Below are 20,105 nucleotides of genomic sequence, written 5' to 3'. Positions count from 1 at the left end.
TTGTGGCCTTGAGCCATTGGTATTGGACCTTGCATATGTATGTTCTATCTGCTTAGACTGAAGGCTTTCCACGTAGCCGTGGTACGTTCCTTTATTTATTTGATTTGCCTTTTTAATTGCATTTTAATCTTGTTCATTTTTAAGATTTGTTGTTGTTGAACATTCTGGCCTTCTGCCTTTAAAAGTCTTAGGCGATACATTCTATAATTTTGAAATTTAATTGTGGCCCTCATCCATTTGTATTGCACATTGGATACGTTTGCTGTTTTTTATTTATTTTACTGCTATCTTAATTGGATTTTATCTAGTTGATTTGTTTAGATTTCTTGTTTGGAGGCCTTCAGCCAAGAAAGAGTGGCATTCGGTAAAGTTTCGGCTATGTGCTGCTTTGGTTGTAAAGGTTATTAAATTACAATAAATGACAATTAGAATGACAAAATGACCTCAACCTATGGCCCTTTCCACAATCCTATTATCTGTTCCTCCCAGCGGGTTTAGCGGGCGTATCACTTAGGACAGATTTAGGAGCATGAGTTTAAACAAAAATGGGGTTGGGCTCTTCTGTTGCAATAGGAGGGGTCGACGGAAGGACGTGCTGACTCATGACAGAAGAGTTCTTGCTTGCATGTTCCGTTAAATCGGTCAATCGTTAATCACAATGGATTTACATGTAATTTTTAATACCTATTTGTGCAAATTGTTGCTCTATCTATTTTGCTATGTTAGCTGTTAAATGGATAAAAATGTTGCTAGTAACTCCTGGAAAATTGTTTACTAATAACATTGCTCCTCCTATTCTTGGTTAGTACTGTCTTCATCAAAAAATATTTGCAATAGTTTCAGTAGCAAATATGTGAGATTTACTCTCTGATGTCATAGATTAGTGTACCAGCGTCGCTAAACTTGTTTCTTACCGTAAAAGTCTTAACATGATTAATGAAGTCAGTTTTCCTGTAGCGACTAAAATTAACGCTGATACGTCCGATTAGAAAAATTATTCATGGCTGTGCTTAAACTGACACACAATATTTTTTAGCGCAACGCAATCCGACTTTCAATAATCCCTACAAGAGAATGGCCCTGACAAAATTAACCTATACGTTTCACAAATCACTTACCTCACAAAAATCTTCATTACTCAAACTACTCAATACAGCGAGCGCCACTACTGCCAGCTAACTACTGAAGGCGCTAACTACTGATAGGCATAGTTAGCAAAAGAAAGATTCTGATAGAGAACAAACAATGTATTTACCTTAATAGTGTTCAAAAGTCATAATATATATATATATGTCCATGATATCCAATACTACAAATTTACTCTTTCTGATGGACACACGTCCAGATCGTTCGTTCTCAAAATTCCGCCATCTCTCTCCCCACATCCACTACTGCTGGCGGCTCAATTCCAACTGCGCAACGCTACACACTGGTAACAGCCAACTACCCAACACTACAACAGCAAATTCCAACAATGCCACCCAGCCACAGACTGCACACTGCACAGCCAGTGATTTTCATACAGAGCGCTACGTGGCGGTGGCGTTACCAAAATAAGATCCTAAACAGCCTACTTACACAGCCTCCATGTTCCCCACAAAAATTTTTACAAATTGTTTTGGGCACTGGCCAATACATATTTGTTAAAAAATTTTCACAATGACAATAACAAATAAATGAAATGCACACACTTATTGATACACTGTTGGTCAAAAGTTAAAATTTTCTCACAGTCCATTAAGACAGTCCTGATCATTCATCACAGTAAAATTGCAGTGTTTTTCTCAAAGTCTGAGCAGTAACAGAAAATGCACATGGAAGTAGTGGATATCCATGCAGTCTTGAAGAAGTAGTGTTGTCCTTCCAACGGAAAGACAGTGCTGACTCTTGACATGCAGAAGGTAATGGGCCACAACAGAGCAAACCCACAGCAGAGTCAATCGAAGTTGAAGAATATTGCTAGGTAGGTCATCACAGAGCATACCACTGTAGTCCTGGTAGAGATTATGGTATTGGTGGGCCACCAGAGGTGAAGACCCACTGCAGTCCTTGTAGAAATAATGGTAATAGTGAGTCATCAAACGTGTAGACCCACTTCAGTCCTTGTAGAGACGGCCAGCAGCCATCTGTTGCGACTGTGCAGGTGCACTATCACCATCAAAGAGACTTTCGGAGAATATAACAAGTCCATAAACCACCACTTGTGCACTCACAAAGTTTTTGGAATTGTCCTTAGAACCAGAAATGCTGTTAACCAGTCCCTTGCTGAATTATCAACACTTGTGCAAGCACTAACAGTCCTTGTTTTTCACATATTGTGCATACACTATGACCAACAGAAATGTGTGCAGTGAAATGAAACTTAATTTGAAGAACTGGTATCTATACAATTATAAATTTACAACATAAGAATACAATTACAAAAGTACCAAATACATCATTAAAGAACATAACAATACAGGTAACATTTGTAGTAGCACAGGCTTTACAAAAGAATAGAAATAAACATATACATCAGTTTTACAGGAATTATGATATAAGTAAATACATAAAGATCAGAATAGCTTTCGAAACATCAGCTTCACATGTGAGCATTAAAACAGAACAGAATTAATAATGTCTATATACATCCTTACAAAGAAAATAACATATCATTCAAGCAAATTGTATTTGAGGATAACAGTATTCCTCATCATAGTGAATGTAGCTTAGTACTAGAAAAATTCTACAACACAAATATTATTAGCTAAACACATAAAGACAGGGAGAACACAAATACACAAGGGTACACAAACACATAGCGGGATAACACAACACGAAAGGACAGGGTTCGTTTTCAGTGTAACATTTGGTACTGCAGTATTTTGCAAACAAAACCCTTTTTTTCTTGGTGATGTCCCTTCGTTCATCATTATTCCCAAAAATTCCTACCTATACCTGCTTGCGTCTACACTTCAATTTTTCATCATAATAAATACGTAGCACATCAGATTCCTCATTTAGCATCAGCTTATTGATCATAAACATACTTCAGCAGCATAATACACATCGTCGTCGTAAAAATAACAACATAACACCTCAGTCAAACCTCAAAAACGTCGTAGCTTTCTGCAATAATTTCCAAACCTATAAAGAATTCCCTGCTCATTTCAATAGTGTCATATACCTCAAACGTACTTGAAAAATCATTATCTCATACCAAATACATCATTCAAAGCTCTCATAGTATCGCAATGGTTCCGAAAAAAATGTGAACAGTTCACAAAGTACAGACAAAATACAATTTCATAAGTAGTTGCGTAAACATCTGTCACTGATGTAGTAAAAAAAAGTTTGTTTCTCTGTTAAATAACCAGATATCTGTGTAATGTATGTGTTGGAGAAATATGGTGCTGATGTGTAAAGTTGTATAAGCAAATACCATATTAGCTAGGGCTTCTTGTGCTCTCTACACACATGGTACACAAAGTAAGCGTGTACCCCCCCCCCCCCCCCCCTCAGGATAAATGTAATTATACCCTCAGGTGTTACAGATTACAGCAATGGAATGAAATGTATCATGAAAAACCTTTGTATCTTTGTAATTCAAAAATCTTTAAACATTAATGTTTTAACTACAAAATCAATCATAGTATGAAAGCTTTCACGACCGGATGACATATCTTCTGGTAAACCTTCTGGGATGTAAGGTCATGGTCCATGAAGCTCTTCAGCTCCTAACGTTTCGTCCAGAGCGGCGCTGGACATCTTCAGAGGGGTGTTTCTGCTCCAGTGAGTCTTGCCGACTCATTAGCAGTACTGGTATGTGTTCTAAGTGTGTAAGCCTTATAGTAGTTACGTAATCGTGCAACTAACAAGCAATAATGTACACACACAATAACACTGTGTCGTCTGTTCACTATAACAATGCATTCGTAATTACTGTCCAAATATGTTCCCTGGGTTCTAGACTGGATAGTTAATTTTAAGGCATAGTTGCATGTTAACAGTTTTTAAGTGTGACAAAGAGTACTAGTAACGTGAAGCGAAAAATTTTATAGCAAAGAGTAAGTTAAAAAGCAAATTATCTTTCAATAAATTGTTTTACATGTGAAATGTGGTGCAATCCTTTACTCTTCCTAGTGCACAGAGTTTAAACTTCAGTCGGCAAGACTCACCGGAGGAGAAACACCCCTCTGAAGATGTCCAGCGCAGCTCTGGACGAAACGTTAGGAGCTGAAGAGTTTTATGGACCACGTCCTTACATCCCGGAAGGTTTACCAGAAGATACAAAATCAATCACTCAAATACGTGTGCTGTAGCGCTAAACTGTGCGTCTTCTTGTAAGACAGTCTCTGTCATTACTTAAGGGTAAAAAATGTGCCAACTGTCGTAATTACCGTCGTCCATAAGCAAAGTTCTGTAGAATTCAATGTACTGACCTTGTAATAAACAAAGTGAGTTGCTATGCGTATAGATATCGTAGTTGTTATGCTTATTGCCATGATGAAGTAAGTACTGTACTGTAACGTATTGTTGTGCTACAGAAAAGGCTGTCTCATTGTAGCTATACCACAAAAGTTACTACTAAAACATGTATTCCATTCCTGAAGAATTCAGAAAAACTGTGCAGATGGAAAACAGATACACCGCAAAAGCAACCATGTAAATTGTGTCACACATTAGTAGCGTCATGATATAGTCGTGTAGCTGTCAAATAAACTAACCACTGTATCATCTCTCAGAAAGCATTTTAAACCCATCATGTATTTTCAAGTAAACCAAAATGTTGCAGTAATATCTCATTAGCAGTACTGGTATGTGTTCTAAGTATGTAAGCCTTATAGTAGTTACGTAATCGTGCAACTAACAAGCAAGAATGTACACACACAATAACACTGTGTCGTCTGTTCACTATAACAATGCATTCGTAATTACTGTCTAAATATGTTCCCTAGGTTCTAGACTGGATAGTTAATTTTAAGGCATAGTTGCATGTTAACAGTTTTTAAGTGTGATAAAGAGTACTAGCATCATGAAGTGAAAAATTTTATAGCAAAGACTAAGTTAAAAAACAGATTATCTCTCAATAAATTGTTTTACATGTGAAATGTGGCGCAATCCTTTACTCTTCCTAGTGCACAGAGTTTAATAAACTTCAAAGCAATTTCGTGTTGTATACGTCGGAAGGAATGCAAAAATTTTTCTCAGGGTTAGCTAGCGTGTATGTTATTTTTCGCTGAGCCAGCCGGCGCACGTTACTGCCTGCGGTGCGAGTCATTGTCTGTCTCTTTGTTGGCGCGCATCGTTATTAGGATTAGGAGACCCAACTTCTAGAAATTCACCTTGTCGAGAGGGCCCTGCCCTGTTTGAATTCCGCCAGTTCTGATGTAATTCAGGTCTGTCGTTACGATTGTATCGTCTGGCGTCATGTCAGTAGATTCCATAATTTCTTTCTTGTCGGTCACGTGGTGGAGAATTTCTCCCGGAATCGTAGCTGCGCGGTAGACTGTTGCGTCTGAAGTTATTCTGTCTCCCTTGATAATAATTATTTTGGTTCCCATATTGTCTGCTTCTCTGATTGTCTCTGTGATAGTCATTACTGTTTAGAGGTGATCTTTCCCTGTAATTCTTACTACTGTGCCAACGGTTGTCATATGGGTGGCGTCTGTTTTGGTCACGATTTATGTTGTAAGAATAGCCTTGTCATGTCCAGTTACTATTTCTGTCATTGCGGAATTGGTACGGATGTGACCTGTAACTGTTGTGCTCCTGTTTTCGCGTTCCGTGATTGTAAGTGTCAATTTACAATTCTTGTAACAGTCCCTGAAAAGCTTCAAAGTCGTCTTTGCAACGTCCAGCCAAGATAAAATGTCATAAATGTTAAGGCAATTTGATTAAGCAAATGTGGATGAGTTCTGACGGGCTGTATGGATTTGACATTGTGCAACATGTCTTCAAAATATTTCACAAGACTGGAAAATTCAGATTGTTCAAAATGTTTCATCATTACGATGCTATGTTTTACTCGGTCTTGTGTAGCTTGAGACCAATATGCTGAGAGGAAGACATGATATAGTTCTCCTTCACTGTGACAATCGTGAATGGCCGATCACATTCTTACAGCTGGTTCATTCTCTAAATAGCCACACATAAATTCTAATCTGTGCGCTAATGACCAGTTGGGAGGAAAACAACGAGAGAATTGATGAAGCCACACTTGTGGATGGATGTCGTTGCCGGAATTCTTAAATGTTTTGAATTTACGTGTAGTAATAAACAGCTTATAGTCAAAATCATCATGTCGGCAAGTCACATATAGGTCATTGTTATTTCGTTTCGGCGGTTCCATCTCAAAATTCGGTGTATCTTGCCAATTTCTTTCATAATATCCGAAGTGCCTCCTGTTATTATTTTGTGGCTGTTTGTAACCTCCCCCTCACTTACCGACCTTAATGACAGTGAAAAATTAAACCCCGTGTACCTAATGGAAATTTGAGAAAAGCAATCGTCACCGAAGTTAATCTGTCGGTAAAGAGGGAGGAAAAGGTTACATCTAAATGAAAGGAAAAATGCAAATGAAACTGGTGGAAATTAATATTGAAAAGGGGTAAAGTTAATAAAGAAAGTAAATGTGCGGCCATTACGTTAACAATTAACTATCAGTAATTAGATATTTGAGATTTGGGGAAAATTACGGTCGCCAGTCCTATGGACAATTACTATAGTAACTGAAAAAGAAAGGTTATTGCACATATAATAAGCACCGGAAGCATGGCAACTGAAGGTTGACATGTGTAGTGTGAAAACTGAAAGTTTGTCACAAGTAATAAATTTCGCTACAGTCTGACTTAATTTAGCAAAAGAATTAATAAAACCGGAAAATTGGAAGTTAATTTAGTGACAGAAATTAATAATGAGCTGTGTTTCTGAAGCACATCGAAATTCAGTAAAATACGGTTAGTCTTGGGCTACCTCAACAATCATTTCAAAAGCTACTTGAATCGACACAATTTACAAATAAGAGATTTAACTTTGAACTTGAATTAAATGATTCTGAACAATTAACAATAGTAAAATTTAGTACGTACCAAGCTGAGCTGTAGTCACAGATAAGCTAAAATATGATAACAATACTCACACTCTTACTTTGTGCTTGTGTAATCTAAATATTGTAGCCAGCTATGAATACCTTAACTGAACTTTGAAATTAAAGCAGTGAAATCGAATGATATTACTTTAATGCTGGCGTTTGAATTTCAATGACACTCGGGTTCATTTCGGAAAATGAAGGGACCCTGCTTGGTAATGCAATTGGGACAATGAGCAACAAAGGTTCATGCTACGTTGCTGTAATTTAGTGAGAAAAATGTAACAGTTTGAAAAGCTGAGGTCTGCCATACAGTTCTAAAACTTTACGTGCTACCAGTCTTCATTGTTGGTTGATTGAAGGTTTGAAGTCGTCGATCGAGGAGGTGGTGACAGTCACTCATTGTCGGCCGTCGCTGTTGCAGAAGCTGGATGTTAGCGCGATTTCTTCTCGACACGGTCACCAGGCGAAATGGGCTCTTGATGTGTGCCAGCTAACGCTTCCTATCCGCGACACCATGTCATAAACTAACATAGCAAGTCGAGCGCAATTACACTCCTGGAAATTGAAATAAGAACACCGTGAATTCATTGTCCCAGGGAGGGGAAACTTTATTCACACATTCCTGGGGTCAGATACATCACATGATCACACTGACAGAACCACAGGCACATAGACACAGGCAACAGAGCATGCACAATGTCGGCACTAGTACAGTGTATATCCACCTTTCGCAGCAATGCAGGCTGCTATTCTCCCATGGAGACGATCGTAGAGATGCTGGATGTAGTCCTGTGGAACGGCTTGCCATACCATTTCCACCTGGCGCCTCAGCTGGACCAGCGTTCGTGCTGGACGTGCAGACCTCGTGAGACGACGCTTCATCCAGTCCCAAACATTCTCAATGGGGGACAGATCCGGAGATCTTGCTGGACAGGGTAGTTGACTTACACCTTCTAGAGTACGTTGGGTGGCACGGGATACATGCGGACGTGCATTGTCCTGTTGGAACAGCAAGTTCCCTTGCCGGTCTAGGAATGGTAGAACGATGGGTTCGATGACGGTTTGGATGTACCGTGCACTATTCAGTGTCCCCTCGACGATCACCAGTGGTGTACCGCCAGTGTAGGAGATCGCTCCCCACACCATGATGCCGGGTGTTGGCCCTGTGTGCCTCGGTCGTATGCAGTCCTGATTGTGGCGCTCACCTGCACGGCGCCAAACACGCATACGACCATCATTGGCACCAAGGCAGAAGCGACTCTCATCGCTAAAGACGACACGTCTCCATTCGTCCCTCCATTCACGCCTGTCGCGACGCCACTGGAGGCGGGCTGCACGATGTTGGGGCGTGAGCGGAAGACGGCCTAACGGTGTGCGGGACCGTAGCCCAGCTTCATGGAGACGGTTGCGAATGGTCCTCGCCGATACCCCAGGAGCAACAGTGTCCCTAATTTGCTGGGAAGTGGCGGTGCGGTCCCCTACGGCACTGCATAGGACCCTATGGTCTTGGCGTGCATCCGTGCGTCGCTGCGGTCCGGTCCCAGGTCGACGGGCACGTGCACCTTCCGCCGACCACTGGCGACAACATCGATGTACTGTGGAGACCTCACGCCCCACGTGTTGAGCAATTCGGCGGTACGTCCACCTGGCCTCCCGCATGCCCACTATACGCCCTCGCTCAAAGTCCGTCAACTGCACATACGGTTCACGTCCACGCTGTCGCGGCATGCTACCAGTGTTAAAGACTGCGATGGAGCTCCGTATGCCACGGCAAACTGGCTGACACTGCGCAGCTAGCGCCATTCGACGGCCAACACCGCGGTTCCTGGTGTGTCCGCTGTGCCGTGCGTGTGATCATTGCTTGTACAGCCCTCTCGCAGTGTCCGGAGCAAGTATGGTGGGTCTGACACACCGGTGTCAATGTGTTCTTTTTTCCATTTCCAGGAGTGTACATGCTGCCAAACCCTGAAAGCGCGGCAACTCGCGGGGCGTCACACAACACACCTGCTCCACTGCACTACCCCAGCCAGGCTCCCCTCTGCCCGCGCTCCACGCGGCAGAGTTAACACTACCAAAGATTCTAAACACTTTGGTTCTCCACACGACCTATCGATGTATTCGTTCGATAGCATAGTTTTCCCTAAGGAAGACCCAGCGTAAAAATGCAAATAGTATTTACAAAACAAACCAATTATACATCGACATAAATGCATGTATGTACAAATAGTAAAACAATTACAATATACAAAGACACAGAAACGTCATATCTTCAGGTAACAAAATAAGGAAAAGAATTTATGGTACAATATATGGAAGTAGGAGGATATGCATTCCCGGCGTTAAATGTTCCGTATTTCTATGTCCCTCTTCCCGTATTGGAGCATATGTAACTCTTGTATTACCTGCGTCAACTGATCTTGTACTTCCCGGATTACTCTTTTGTACTGTGTATTGGTTTGATTTTGATTTTGTTTGAATTTTCTAATTTGTTCATACTCTTCTGTGTCAGTGAAGGCTACAGGTCTTGTGTCATTCAGATCATCATCTACCTTTATAGATAAGTTAGTGAACTGATCCGAAAGTTCGGCTACTTTCTCCGATAGTGAACAGATTTCCTCAGTGTGTTTTTCTGAACCAAGTTTCAGAGTGGCCATTTGTGTTGAAATCGTATCTACAGTGTCCTATAAGTTTTCCTAAGTTTTTGAAAGTTGCGTAACCGAATCGGTAGATGCAACTGAGTCAATTTTAGATTGCAAGGTGTCGTGATTTTCATAAACAATAGTTTGCAGTTCTTTTATGGCTGCTTCGTGATTCTGTAATGTATTTTCATGACGTGAAAAAATGGGTTGAAAATGCTCACAAATTTGTGTTTTTACGTCATTAACTCAGCAGCTAACCTTCACGTGTTTGTTCAAGCGTTTGTTCCAATGAGTCTAAATTTTGAAGCTGTTGCTGTGTTTGTCTCTGACTTTGTTCCATCGTGTCTAACTTTTGAAGATTTTGTCCCATTTGTTTCTGATTTTGTTCAAGCGTTGTGTCTAACTTTTGTAGACTTTGTCCCAGTTGTTGCATTAACTGTAATAACAATGCACTAGTGTCTGAAACACGTTCCTCAGTGCTATTCGGCAGTGCATTTGAACCGGCAATATTCGAATTTTGAAAAGCAGAAAATGTGTCTTGACTTATTTGAGAAAACGGTGAGGACGCAAAACCTGAATCTACAGTATTTGCAAGATAGTGTCCTGTCATTTCGGATTCCTGAGGAGAGCTGTTGCCGACCGATCGATCGATAATGCTTCTCTGTTCACTAATTGTTTCACTGTCTACGTCATTTTTTGCAGCCCGCTCCATTTCCCTATGCACAATTACCAAATTACTACTTTGAACATTAGTTAATTCATTACACGGTGGCGCTAACACACTGCTTTCGTCTTCACTGTCTTTACTTAGTTTACTTAGGAGCCTAGATTTACGTTTTTCACACGCCATTATTGTCACAATCTTTCACACGATAACACAGAAAAGCACAATTTGAAGAGGAAAATATGAAAAAACGTTAGCATAGCACTGAAAATAATATCCTGTTAACTGCAAGCGCAGCTGCGAAATACTTGGTGCCAATCTGCATGCTTGCCACAACTGTTTTACTGTACAACAATGAAAAACTACAACTACAAAGAAGATTCTCTCTTCAATTACGCGCTAGCAATAAACAATAGCTACACTAATTACACAAACTACAAGAAAAAACCAGAAGATTCCAGTGAAGTATCCTCGGCTAAGGGTCGACATATGAAACATCCCCTTAGAAAAATTATTCATGACTGTGCTTAAACTGACACACAATATTTTTTAGTGCAACGCAGTCTGACTTTCAATAATCCCTACAAGAGAAGGGCCCCGACTAAATTAACCTATACCTTTCACAAATCACTTACCTCATAAAAATCTTTGTTACTCGAACTACTCAATACAATTAGCACCACTACTGGCAGCTAAATAAAAGATTCAAACTACTGAAGGCACTAACTACTGATAGGCATAGTTAGCAAATGAAAGATTTTGATAGAGAACGAACAATGTATTTACCTTAATAGTGTTCAAAAGTCGTAATATATATAGCAGTTCATGACATCCATTCTTACAAATGTACTGTTTCTGATGGACACACGTCCAGATCATCCGCTCTCAAAATTCCGCCATCTCTCTCCCCACATCCACTACTGCTGGCGGCTCAACTCCAACTGCGCAACGCTACGCGCTGTTAACAGCCAACTGCCCAACACCACAATAGCAAATTCCAACAATGCCACCCAGCCACAGACTGCACACAGCACAGCCAGTGATTTTCATACAGAGCGCTACGTGGCGGTGGCGTTACCAATATAAGAACCTAAACAGCCTACTTACAACGCACATAATATTTCCGAATTTTCTTTTTCACTTTCTTATAGCGGAATTAGAACTTATCCCACAGTTAAAATCTAATTCGAAATTCGTTAAACACTCAATAAAAAATCTATGAGAGTTTTGGGTAAGTGTAGTCAAAACGCTAATAAAGTAATTCTGGACCTCCACTCTCTTCGTTATTCAGTTAAGGATTTCAAATGAGTAAATATGTTTAAGCGATAACAGCTTAACATGACTTATTGTTTCCGGGTACGATGTAGTCCATCATACGTGATTGTTAACTCTAAGGTGCTAGGAATTGACTCTCACCCTCTTTCTCATGATAAAACATTTAAATGTTTGCTTTCACTTGATGAATGACGATCGTTGACAAGGAGTTTGGGTATTCTCCTTTCAGGCAGTTATCATGTTGGAAGATGATGTCTTCCGAACCATCGCCATTTCTCTGTTTCACACAACGTTGTTTTCTGTTGCTGAGACGCAAAACGCAATAGTGACAGGTACTGTCTTACCGAGTTCAATGATTTTATATGTTTCTAATATTAAGGAAGTCTCCAAAATTTTTACGGTAGCCGTGTCCAGAGCTTGAGGTTAGGCTGGTGGCAATATAATGTTGCCGGATACTTGCGGTATCTTCATCGTCAGAGGTACTCCCTGATCCGTAATCAGAGGCTACATCCCTGCCATCACTAAATGGATCATTGCCGTCATTAACATCATCGCCAAGGTTCTATCTCTGTACTAGATTACAAGAAAAAGACATCACTGATATATCGATACTACGTGATGACACTGCTTTCTCTCAAAGAATCCAAAATGAATATGGTAAGGTAAAATAATGTATAAAATCAACAAATACTCTCTGGTAGTTGAAATAGAACTACCAGTTGCTTTAACGTGTTCACTAAACTAAGGATTAGCACATTCTTCGCCGACCCCCTCAATTACTGTTAGTCACAATCCTACTAGCAACCGTAGAGCTCATACATCAATTTACTGAAATGCTGAATATCTTGTACATTCTTATAAATCCCGTGACCGCTATTTCAGAGATGATCAACACCTTCTTACAGGGCAATGAAAAAGTATATGGTGTTCCTGACGTGTCCCTCATCGCCGATAATTAAACATTAAGAGGTAGCGGTGAATCAGTAATTGTAATAGAACAGAAGTTTCACTCTCTGACAAAGCTGATTTGATATTTCAGATAGAAAGAAATCAAAAGCTAGAGGTTCCGAACATTGCTAGATTTTATCAAAAAATGTTTCAAATGGCTCTGAGCACTATTGGACTTAACTTCTGATGCCATCAGTCCCCTAGAACTTAGGACTACTTAAACCTAACTAACGTAAGGACATCACACCCGTCCACGACCGAGGCAGGACTCGAACCTGCGACCGTAGCGGTCGCGCGGTTCCAGACTGTAGCGCCTAGAACCACTCGGCCACCCCGCCCGGGTAGGTTTCATCCACCTGCTTCGGGAAGCACTGTTAGTTCATTAAGGAATTAAACTACAATACAGATATCAGATTCAAACGTCCGATTATTTTACAAATGAGATAAGGTGTTAAATACTTTACATTAAACATGCAAGAACTTTGTGGTTGGATACGCAAAAGAAATGTTTCCGTTTGCGGCTATAACCGCCGTATATCAGATGTTTCTTTTCAGTGTCTCGTTTCCAAGCCGCGCGGGATTAGCGGAGCGGTGTATGGGCGCTGCAGCATGGACTGTGCGGCTGGTCCCGGCGGAAGTTCGAGTCCTCCCTCGGGCATGGGTGTGTGTGTTTGTCCTTAGGATAATTTAGGTCATGTAGTGTGTAAGCTTAGGGACTGAAGACCTTAGCAGTTAAGTCCCATAAGATTTCACACACATTTGAACGCTTTTTTTTTTTTTTTTCGCCTCCAAATCTCGTCTCTTTCTCTTCTAAAGTCGATGGTCCTTGAACGCAGAACTTTCATTTCCCGTTTTAATCGCCGTTGTTCAGTATTTCGAGCACATCCGCTGCTTCCTTCACCTTGATCCATGCTATTAAGGTACTTGCGGGTAAGACTAAACACTTATGTAACAAACGGTTCCGTATATGAACTTAGTGCTAGCAGTCTATGAAGCAACAGAAGAGCTGTGCCAGTAATCTAATAAAATCACACCGTCGCGGTTGATTGTCATTATGACAAGAAGCCGACACAGATGAACCTGTTATGATTCGGGAGTGTTAAATAATTGGAAACAGCAAAAACTCCGTTAGAAACGTCAAGATATTGACGTCGCTAAATCATTACGAAATACTAACAACAATACGGCTACAAACGAAAAGTTTTGTAAGCTCTGCTAAATGCATCGACTGTGTCACATGTTTTTGTACGAAGCACAACGTTAAGTATGACGATCACGTTTATTTTTTGAAGTTGATAATCGTGCGCCTTTAAATGTAAAGTAAGGTGAAAATTATCTCCAGCGAGGATTTTTTTTTAAATTTTACAAATATTTATACATGTACTGAGAAGTATTTTCATTATTTTGAAAAGTTTGCACTCCGTATCAAGAAAAGCTAACCTTGCAGGAATCTTAATGTTTATTAAACGTTAACTATGCATTGTACAGCGATATAACTTTGCAGGTACATTCAAAAGTGGTATACGTGGATATTGTCTGTAAAATGTGTTGCGAATAGAGTTAGTAGTAAAGATGTAACAAATTAAATCATCATGTCTGATGCTAAAGTTTCGATGAATAAACAGTGAAAATGGAGATAGCGATAAACGTTTCGTCCTTCCATTCTTTTCAGGAGGGGGATAAAGATGTTGGCAATCGCAAAATGGTCTCATTCTCAAAAACTGTACTAACGCGAGCTGAGTAATTTCACTTCTTGGATTACACAGCCTCAGGGCCTGAACGGTTTCTAAATTTTGTTCTCACGTAGTTAAAACTTTCACTTAAGATTGTACCTTTTAATGAATAGACTGTGGGAAAATTTTAAACCAGTAAGTACATGAAATACTGGAAATAAAATTTTTCTCTCCTCTGCGACTGGAGGCAGGGTAATGTAGATGGTAGACGGGATATTGGTGCTATGGAATTATAGGCGACGCCGCCGGTTCACTGAATGGTGTTACGAACTAAGTCATAACGGGACATTTCTGTTCCTCGAAATGTTCCGTTCACGTACAGCGTAAGCCGTAAGTAGTCTCTATAGCGTTTCAACTGCTGGTTCCCTGCAACCATTGGTCCGCATACTGATACCCACAACAACAAATATCGAAAACTGTGGGGTTATCGACGAGGGAGATTAGAGGAGAGGGTTAGTGAAATCTGTGACGTTGATTCAGAGGTAAATAGCCATCCCTGTCACCTCGTTCTGCTGACGTCACCACTTCTTTTACCTCCTCTGGCGATGACTTTGCTGTCGGCGACCGGTGTTGCAGAAATGTCGCCGGACGTGCCGGCGGAAATATTCGGAGCACACCTCATTCGACTCCCTTCTCTCCGCCCCCCTTCGCCCCATGCGCAAGCTGGAGTGAGAGAGAGAGAAAGGAAAATGCAGGTGAGGAGTGGGGTGCTTTGGGAAACTGGTGGGCAAAGAACGGAAGGGAAAAGAAAAAAGGGGAGCGACGGAGTTGAAAGAAAAGTCGACCAAATAGACTTAAGCCAGCAAAGGAACAAAGCGCGGAACGGGACCGTGAGCAAAGAGTACGAAAGAGGTAAGGGGGAAGAATTGCGCTACTTGCAGAGAGAACAGGGAAGAAGTCCGCGACGAGAAAGAAGATTGTGGTGCGTAGGTCTCTTGTCCTACGAATCCGAGAAGCCCTCTGCGGCACTGAAAGCCCTCGGAAACTTTCTCAGGCAGAGTTCACGTTTCTTCTCGGGAGTTCCGGCTTACTTTCTAATTAGAGACAGTACTAATTAGCCGTAAAAACTAACTTAATATGAAATTGAGCGAAAGGAAGGCGGGTGGCAAGTGGACGAAAGACTTCATTCTGGGTCCTTAACTTAGTGCAACCTGACCGGGGCTTGTAACGAGGCCCTGCGGAAACGATACGGACCTTACACCTGAATAGCCCTTAGAGAACTCCACAGGGGATGCGTAACTCAGTAATCTAACGCTGGAGGAGAGAGATTTCCTAACTTTATTTCGAGGCAGCACAAAACAGCCATCCCTTCGTCAGGTGCTCAGTTCTGCAGTTCTCGACATACTCTAGACAGGTAGGGCGTTTGCTTCACAATTATTCCCCTACTGATATCTGTTTTATTTAAAAATTTAGTCCAATAAACGATCTGTCGCCTCCTTATGAACAGGGAAGTAACAGAAATCTGTTACTTTTTACAGCGATATTAAATTCAGTTCGTTTGAGGTGCACAAAATTTTACAGATTTTCTCATGCAGATTTTCTGCATGCAGAGAGGAATTCCGCATCGAGGCTTTTGTAGAAGTATTCTAAAAGCACCCTACATGAATGTACAAGAACTCGACACACTCAAAAAACTCCTCTGCCCTAAAACTGGACATACTGGACATATATACGGTTCAAACCTGCATCCGACCATCCTGATTTAGGTTTTCCGTGATTTCACTATATCACTTTAGACAAATGTCGGGATGGTTCCTTTGACAGGGCACGGCCGTCTTCCTTCGCCATCCTCCCCTAATCCAAGGGGGACCGATGACGTCACCGATTGGTCCCCTCCCCCGAATCAACTAAGCAGCCTAAAATTGGGAACTGTGATCATAAGCACAAGTGGAAGCACAAAAAACATTTACTTAGGGACAGTTAACCACCTATGGTAGGCTTGACTTAAGTACACAAACAATGCAATATTGACGATCCCCTGTATTACAGCAAACCTGACTTCACCGCCATCTGCGCTTGTACAGCCTACAGCCTTGTAACCGACGAAAACAGGGAAGCCGAACACACAAACCTCACATGTCTCTGCACAGGAGAAGCAGATTTTGTATCCAAATTGACCTCTCGCGTCAGGACTTTGTCATATTACAGGTACGACGATGCTGCAGTTGGCCAGAAGAAAACGTCGGTACCAAGCTGCAACGAGAACATCACTGTACACAAACACAAACTTCCTAACACCGGCACACGAACCTTCGCTGCTGCCACAAAACTGAAGGCAGTCCCACTACTTGTTCCGATTTTTACAGATGAATTTTTTCTTTCTCTATGGTGCTCGCATTTGTTTCTTCCACCTGTTTAACTTTTAAATATGCTATCATCAAGCAATAGATAACCTAACATCGTTTGAAATAAAGTCAGGTGTTCGACAGGAAGATGGTTTGTCACCTCTGCTTTTCAATTGTGTGTTAGAGAAGGTAGTTCGAGAATTGAGGAAGGCCATCAATACTAAAGGGATTCAACATGGAAGAAATCCAAAAAAGATCACTGTCGACTTTTTAGTTTTGCAGATGACATGGAATTAATTACAGATTCGCTAGATAATGTTCAAATGTTCTAATGTGTGTGAAATCTTGTGGGACTTAACTGCTAAGGTCATCAGTCCCTAAGCTTACCCACTACTTAATCTAAAGTATCCTAAGGACAAACACACACACCCATGCCCGAGGGAGGACTCGAACCTCCGCCGGGATCAGCCGCAGCTAGATAATGCCCAATAACAAATAAGAGAAGTGCAAAAACAAGCAGTCGAAGTAGGAATATAAATAGCCTTTGAAGAAGCAATGTACATAACAAACATCTGTGACACTTCTCAAAATATTGCAGTTCAAATCAATACAATACACAAAACAGATTGCTTTAATTACCTAGGAGAGGGATGACATACAATGCAAAAGAAAAGACAGCTATATAAACTAGAAAGCACAAAATGGAAAGAGTGTTTCATATGACCAAAAACGCTTATAACAAACATCCTTGGCCTGGAACACGAAACTAAGACACTACCAAACAGTGGCCAGTCCTGAAGCTCTGTATGCGGCAGAAACACTTAAACTAACAAGAAATGGAGATCTTGAAAACCTAGAGAATGTCGAAAGAGTAATTGTAAGGAAAATCCTGGGAGCTAAAAGAAACGAAAATTCTGAATACAGGTTAAGACCAAACAGAGAGCTATACTTGAAAACTGAAAAACTAACTGATGTAATGAGGAAGAGGAGACTATAGTTTTTGGACATATATTCAGAATGGATAACAACAGACTAACCAAACGGGTATTAACATTACTCAATAGCTACAAATCCAAGCCCGCATGGTTCATAGAGACTGACAAGGACAGGGAAAACGCTGGAATTACAATAGACACAATAGAAAACAGAACACGTTTCAGAAAGGCAGTTCAAAAGGCAGAATTTCAGGAGAGAAAGAAAACAACTAGATGATAGTGGACTCAAGAAGAAAGGGAACAACAATCAAAAACGATTAAGGAAATTTGGAAACTACGGAAATCTAATACAATGAAGAGTAGCCAAAGTTGATTCATCGTACCCTCCAAAAGGGCTATTCGAAATAAGAAGAAGATAACGAAACAAGATCATACCACTGGGGTTAAGGATTCCAGTGTGATCACTATACGATAGAAATAGACTACACAGTCAGTCTACACTGTCTTAATATAATTTTCCCTCTAACATTACCGCATCTTTGAAGCACTCATGTTACAGATATAGCGTGTTAGTACCATCGAACATGTCAAAAAACGTAACATCAAACCAAGTGTACTTACTTATTCTGGAAAGTGTAGGTAGTTGCGGCCGGCCGGAGTGGCCGTGCGGTTCTAGGCGCTACAGTCTGGAACCGAGCGACCGCTACGGTCTCATGTTCGATTCCTGCCTCGGGCATGGATGTGTGTGAAGTCCTTAGGTTAGTTAGGTTTAATTAGTTCTAAGTTCTAGGTGACTGATGACCTCAGAAGTTAAGTCGCATAGTGTTCAGAGCCATTTGAACAATTTTTGTAGGTAGTTGCGTCGTCATACCAAAATATATCGGTGACTGCCGCCAACGGCTCCACAAAGTGGGAACTGTGAAATGAGGTACTGCTTGGGTAAGTCGTTCTCACAGTTGCGCCAACCACCAATAAAACACCGACACTTAGCAAGAGTTGCTGAATTCATGGACACGTAGTGGCAAGTGATACACTGTAAAACCAAGACACTAAATCGGGGTCTTCACCTCATACCTAACGTCCTGCATCAGTGAAAGGTGAGGCATCAAAGGCTGTGATACACTTCAACATCGGACTTTGACACCATGCTTCTTACGATATAAAGTTAGCAGGGACGCCAGATGGTAAGTTACACATGCCGTTCTACATTAGGATCATTACGCTACAGGAATGGTACATTACCAGAAGACAGTACATGTTACAGATTTCCTGTGGACACAGGTCTGTAGCGATATGGATAACAGTTGGATCGTAGTGAGGGAGTGAAGGGGCACGTTAGTTTGAAACCAACCTCACAGTTGAAGTATGCGGTACAGTACAGTAGGCAAAACGTCTAAACTACACGCAGAATATGCGGTGGTACATGAACAAAATAAAAGGTCACATCAAAGCGTACTGAAACGGTACCAACAATTTAAGGCCCCAGAGACGTGACTGATACTGACTGGGAAGTCTAGATCTCGCATTACCCAATTTCCATCTTTCAGTAAGCTGAAACAACCTTTGGGGAAAATGAAATTGTCCAGCGATCAGGAAATACACAGCAGTACTCCTTCACCAAGAACCAGATTTCTAACGTCGGGGTGTTGAACCATTAAAAAAACATCCCGACTGTCACTTACAGAGACTTGATGATTTTGTTGATTAATAGTCACATATCTGTATCATTTCGAGAAATAGTGTAGCAATCAATAAGAGTTATTTGTATACAACATTCTCGGACTTCTTGCCGTGTCCGTTCAAGGTGAAACCTCGAACTTTGGACGGTTACCGCCACCGCCTTCGTCAGGAGAAACTGACTGCCTAAAATGCCACTGCAGTGGCTCTATATAACTTACTGACGGCTTCTAATAGGTCGACAATTACATAATGCCGTCTCACACAATGACAAGATACGAGGGTGAGTCAAATGAAAACTTCAAATATTTTTAAAAATATTATTTATTGCACAGAAGTGGTACACAGCTGTATAACTTTTCAGCATAATCTCACTCACGCTCAATGCAAGTCCTCCCGCGCTTACAAAGTGCATAAATTCCTTTAGAAAAAAAAATATTTTGGTAGTCCGCGTAACCACTCATGCACCGCGTGGCGTACCTCTTCATCAAAACGGAACTTCTTTCTTCCCATTGCGTCTTTGAGTGGTCCAAACATACGTAAATCACTTGGGGCAAGGTCTGGTGAGTATGGTGGATGAGGAAGACACCCAAAATGCAGGTATGTGATTGTTGCAACTGTTTTACGGGCAGTGTGGGGCCTTGCACTGTCATGTTGCAAAAGGACACCTGCTGACAGCAGTCCACGTCGCTTTGCTTTGATTGCAGGCCGCAGATGATTTTTTAAGAGATATGTGAATGATGCATTGGTGACAGTGGTCCCTGTAGGTATGTAATGCTCCAAAACGACGCCTTTTTCGTCCCAAAAGAGAGTCAGCATAACCTTCCCTGCTGATGGTTCTGTTCGATACTTCTTTGGTTTTGGTAATGTGGAATGG

This window comes from Schistocerca piceifrons, chromosome 8, assembly GCF_021461385.2.
Source record: "Schistocerca piceifrons isolate TAMUIC-IGC-003096 chromosome 8, iqSchPice1.1, whole genome shotgun sequence".
Lineage (NCBI taxonomy): Eukaryota > Metazoa > Arthropoda > Insecta > Orthoptera > Acrididae > Schistocerca > Schistocerca piceifrons.
The sequence above is the reverse complement of the archived record's forward strand: the minus strand, read 5'-3'. Positions refer to the sequence as shown.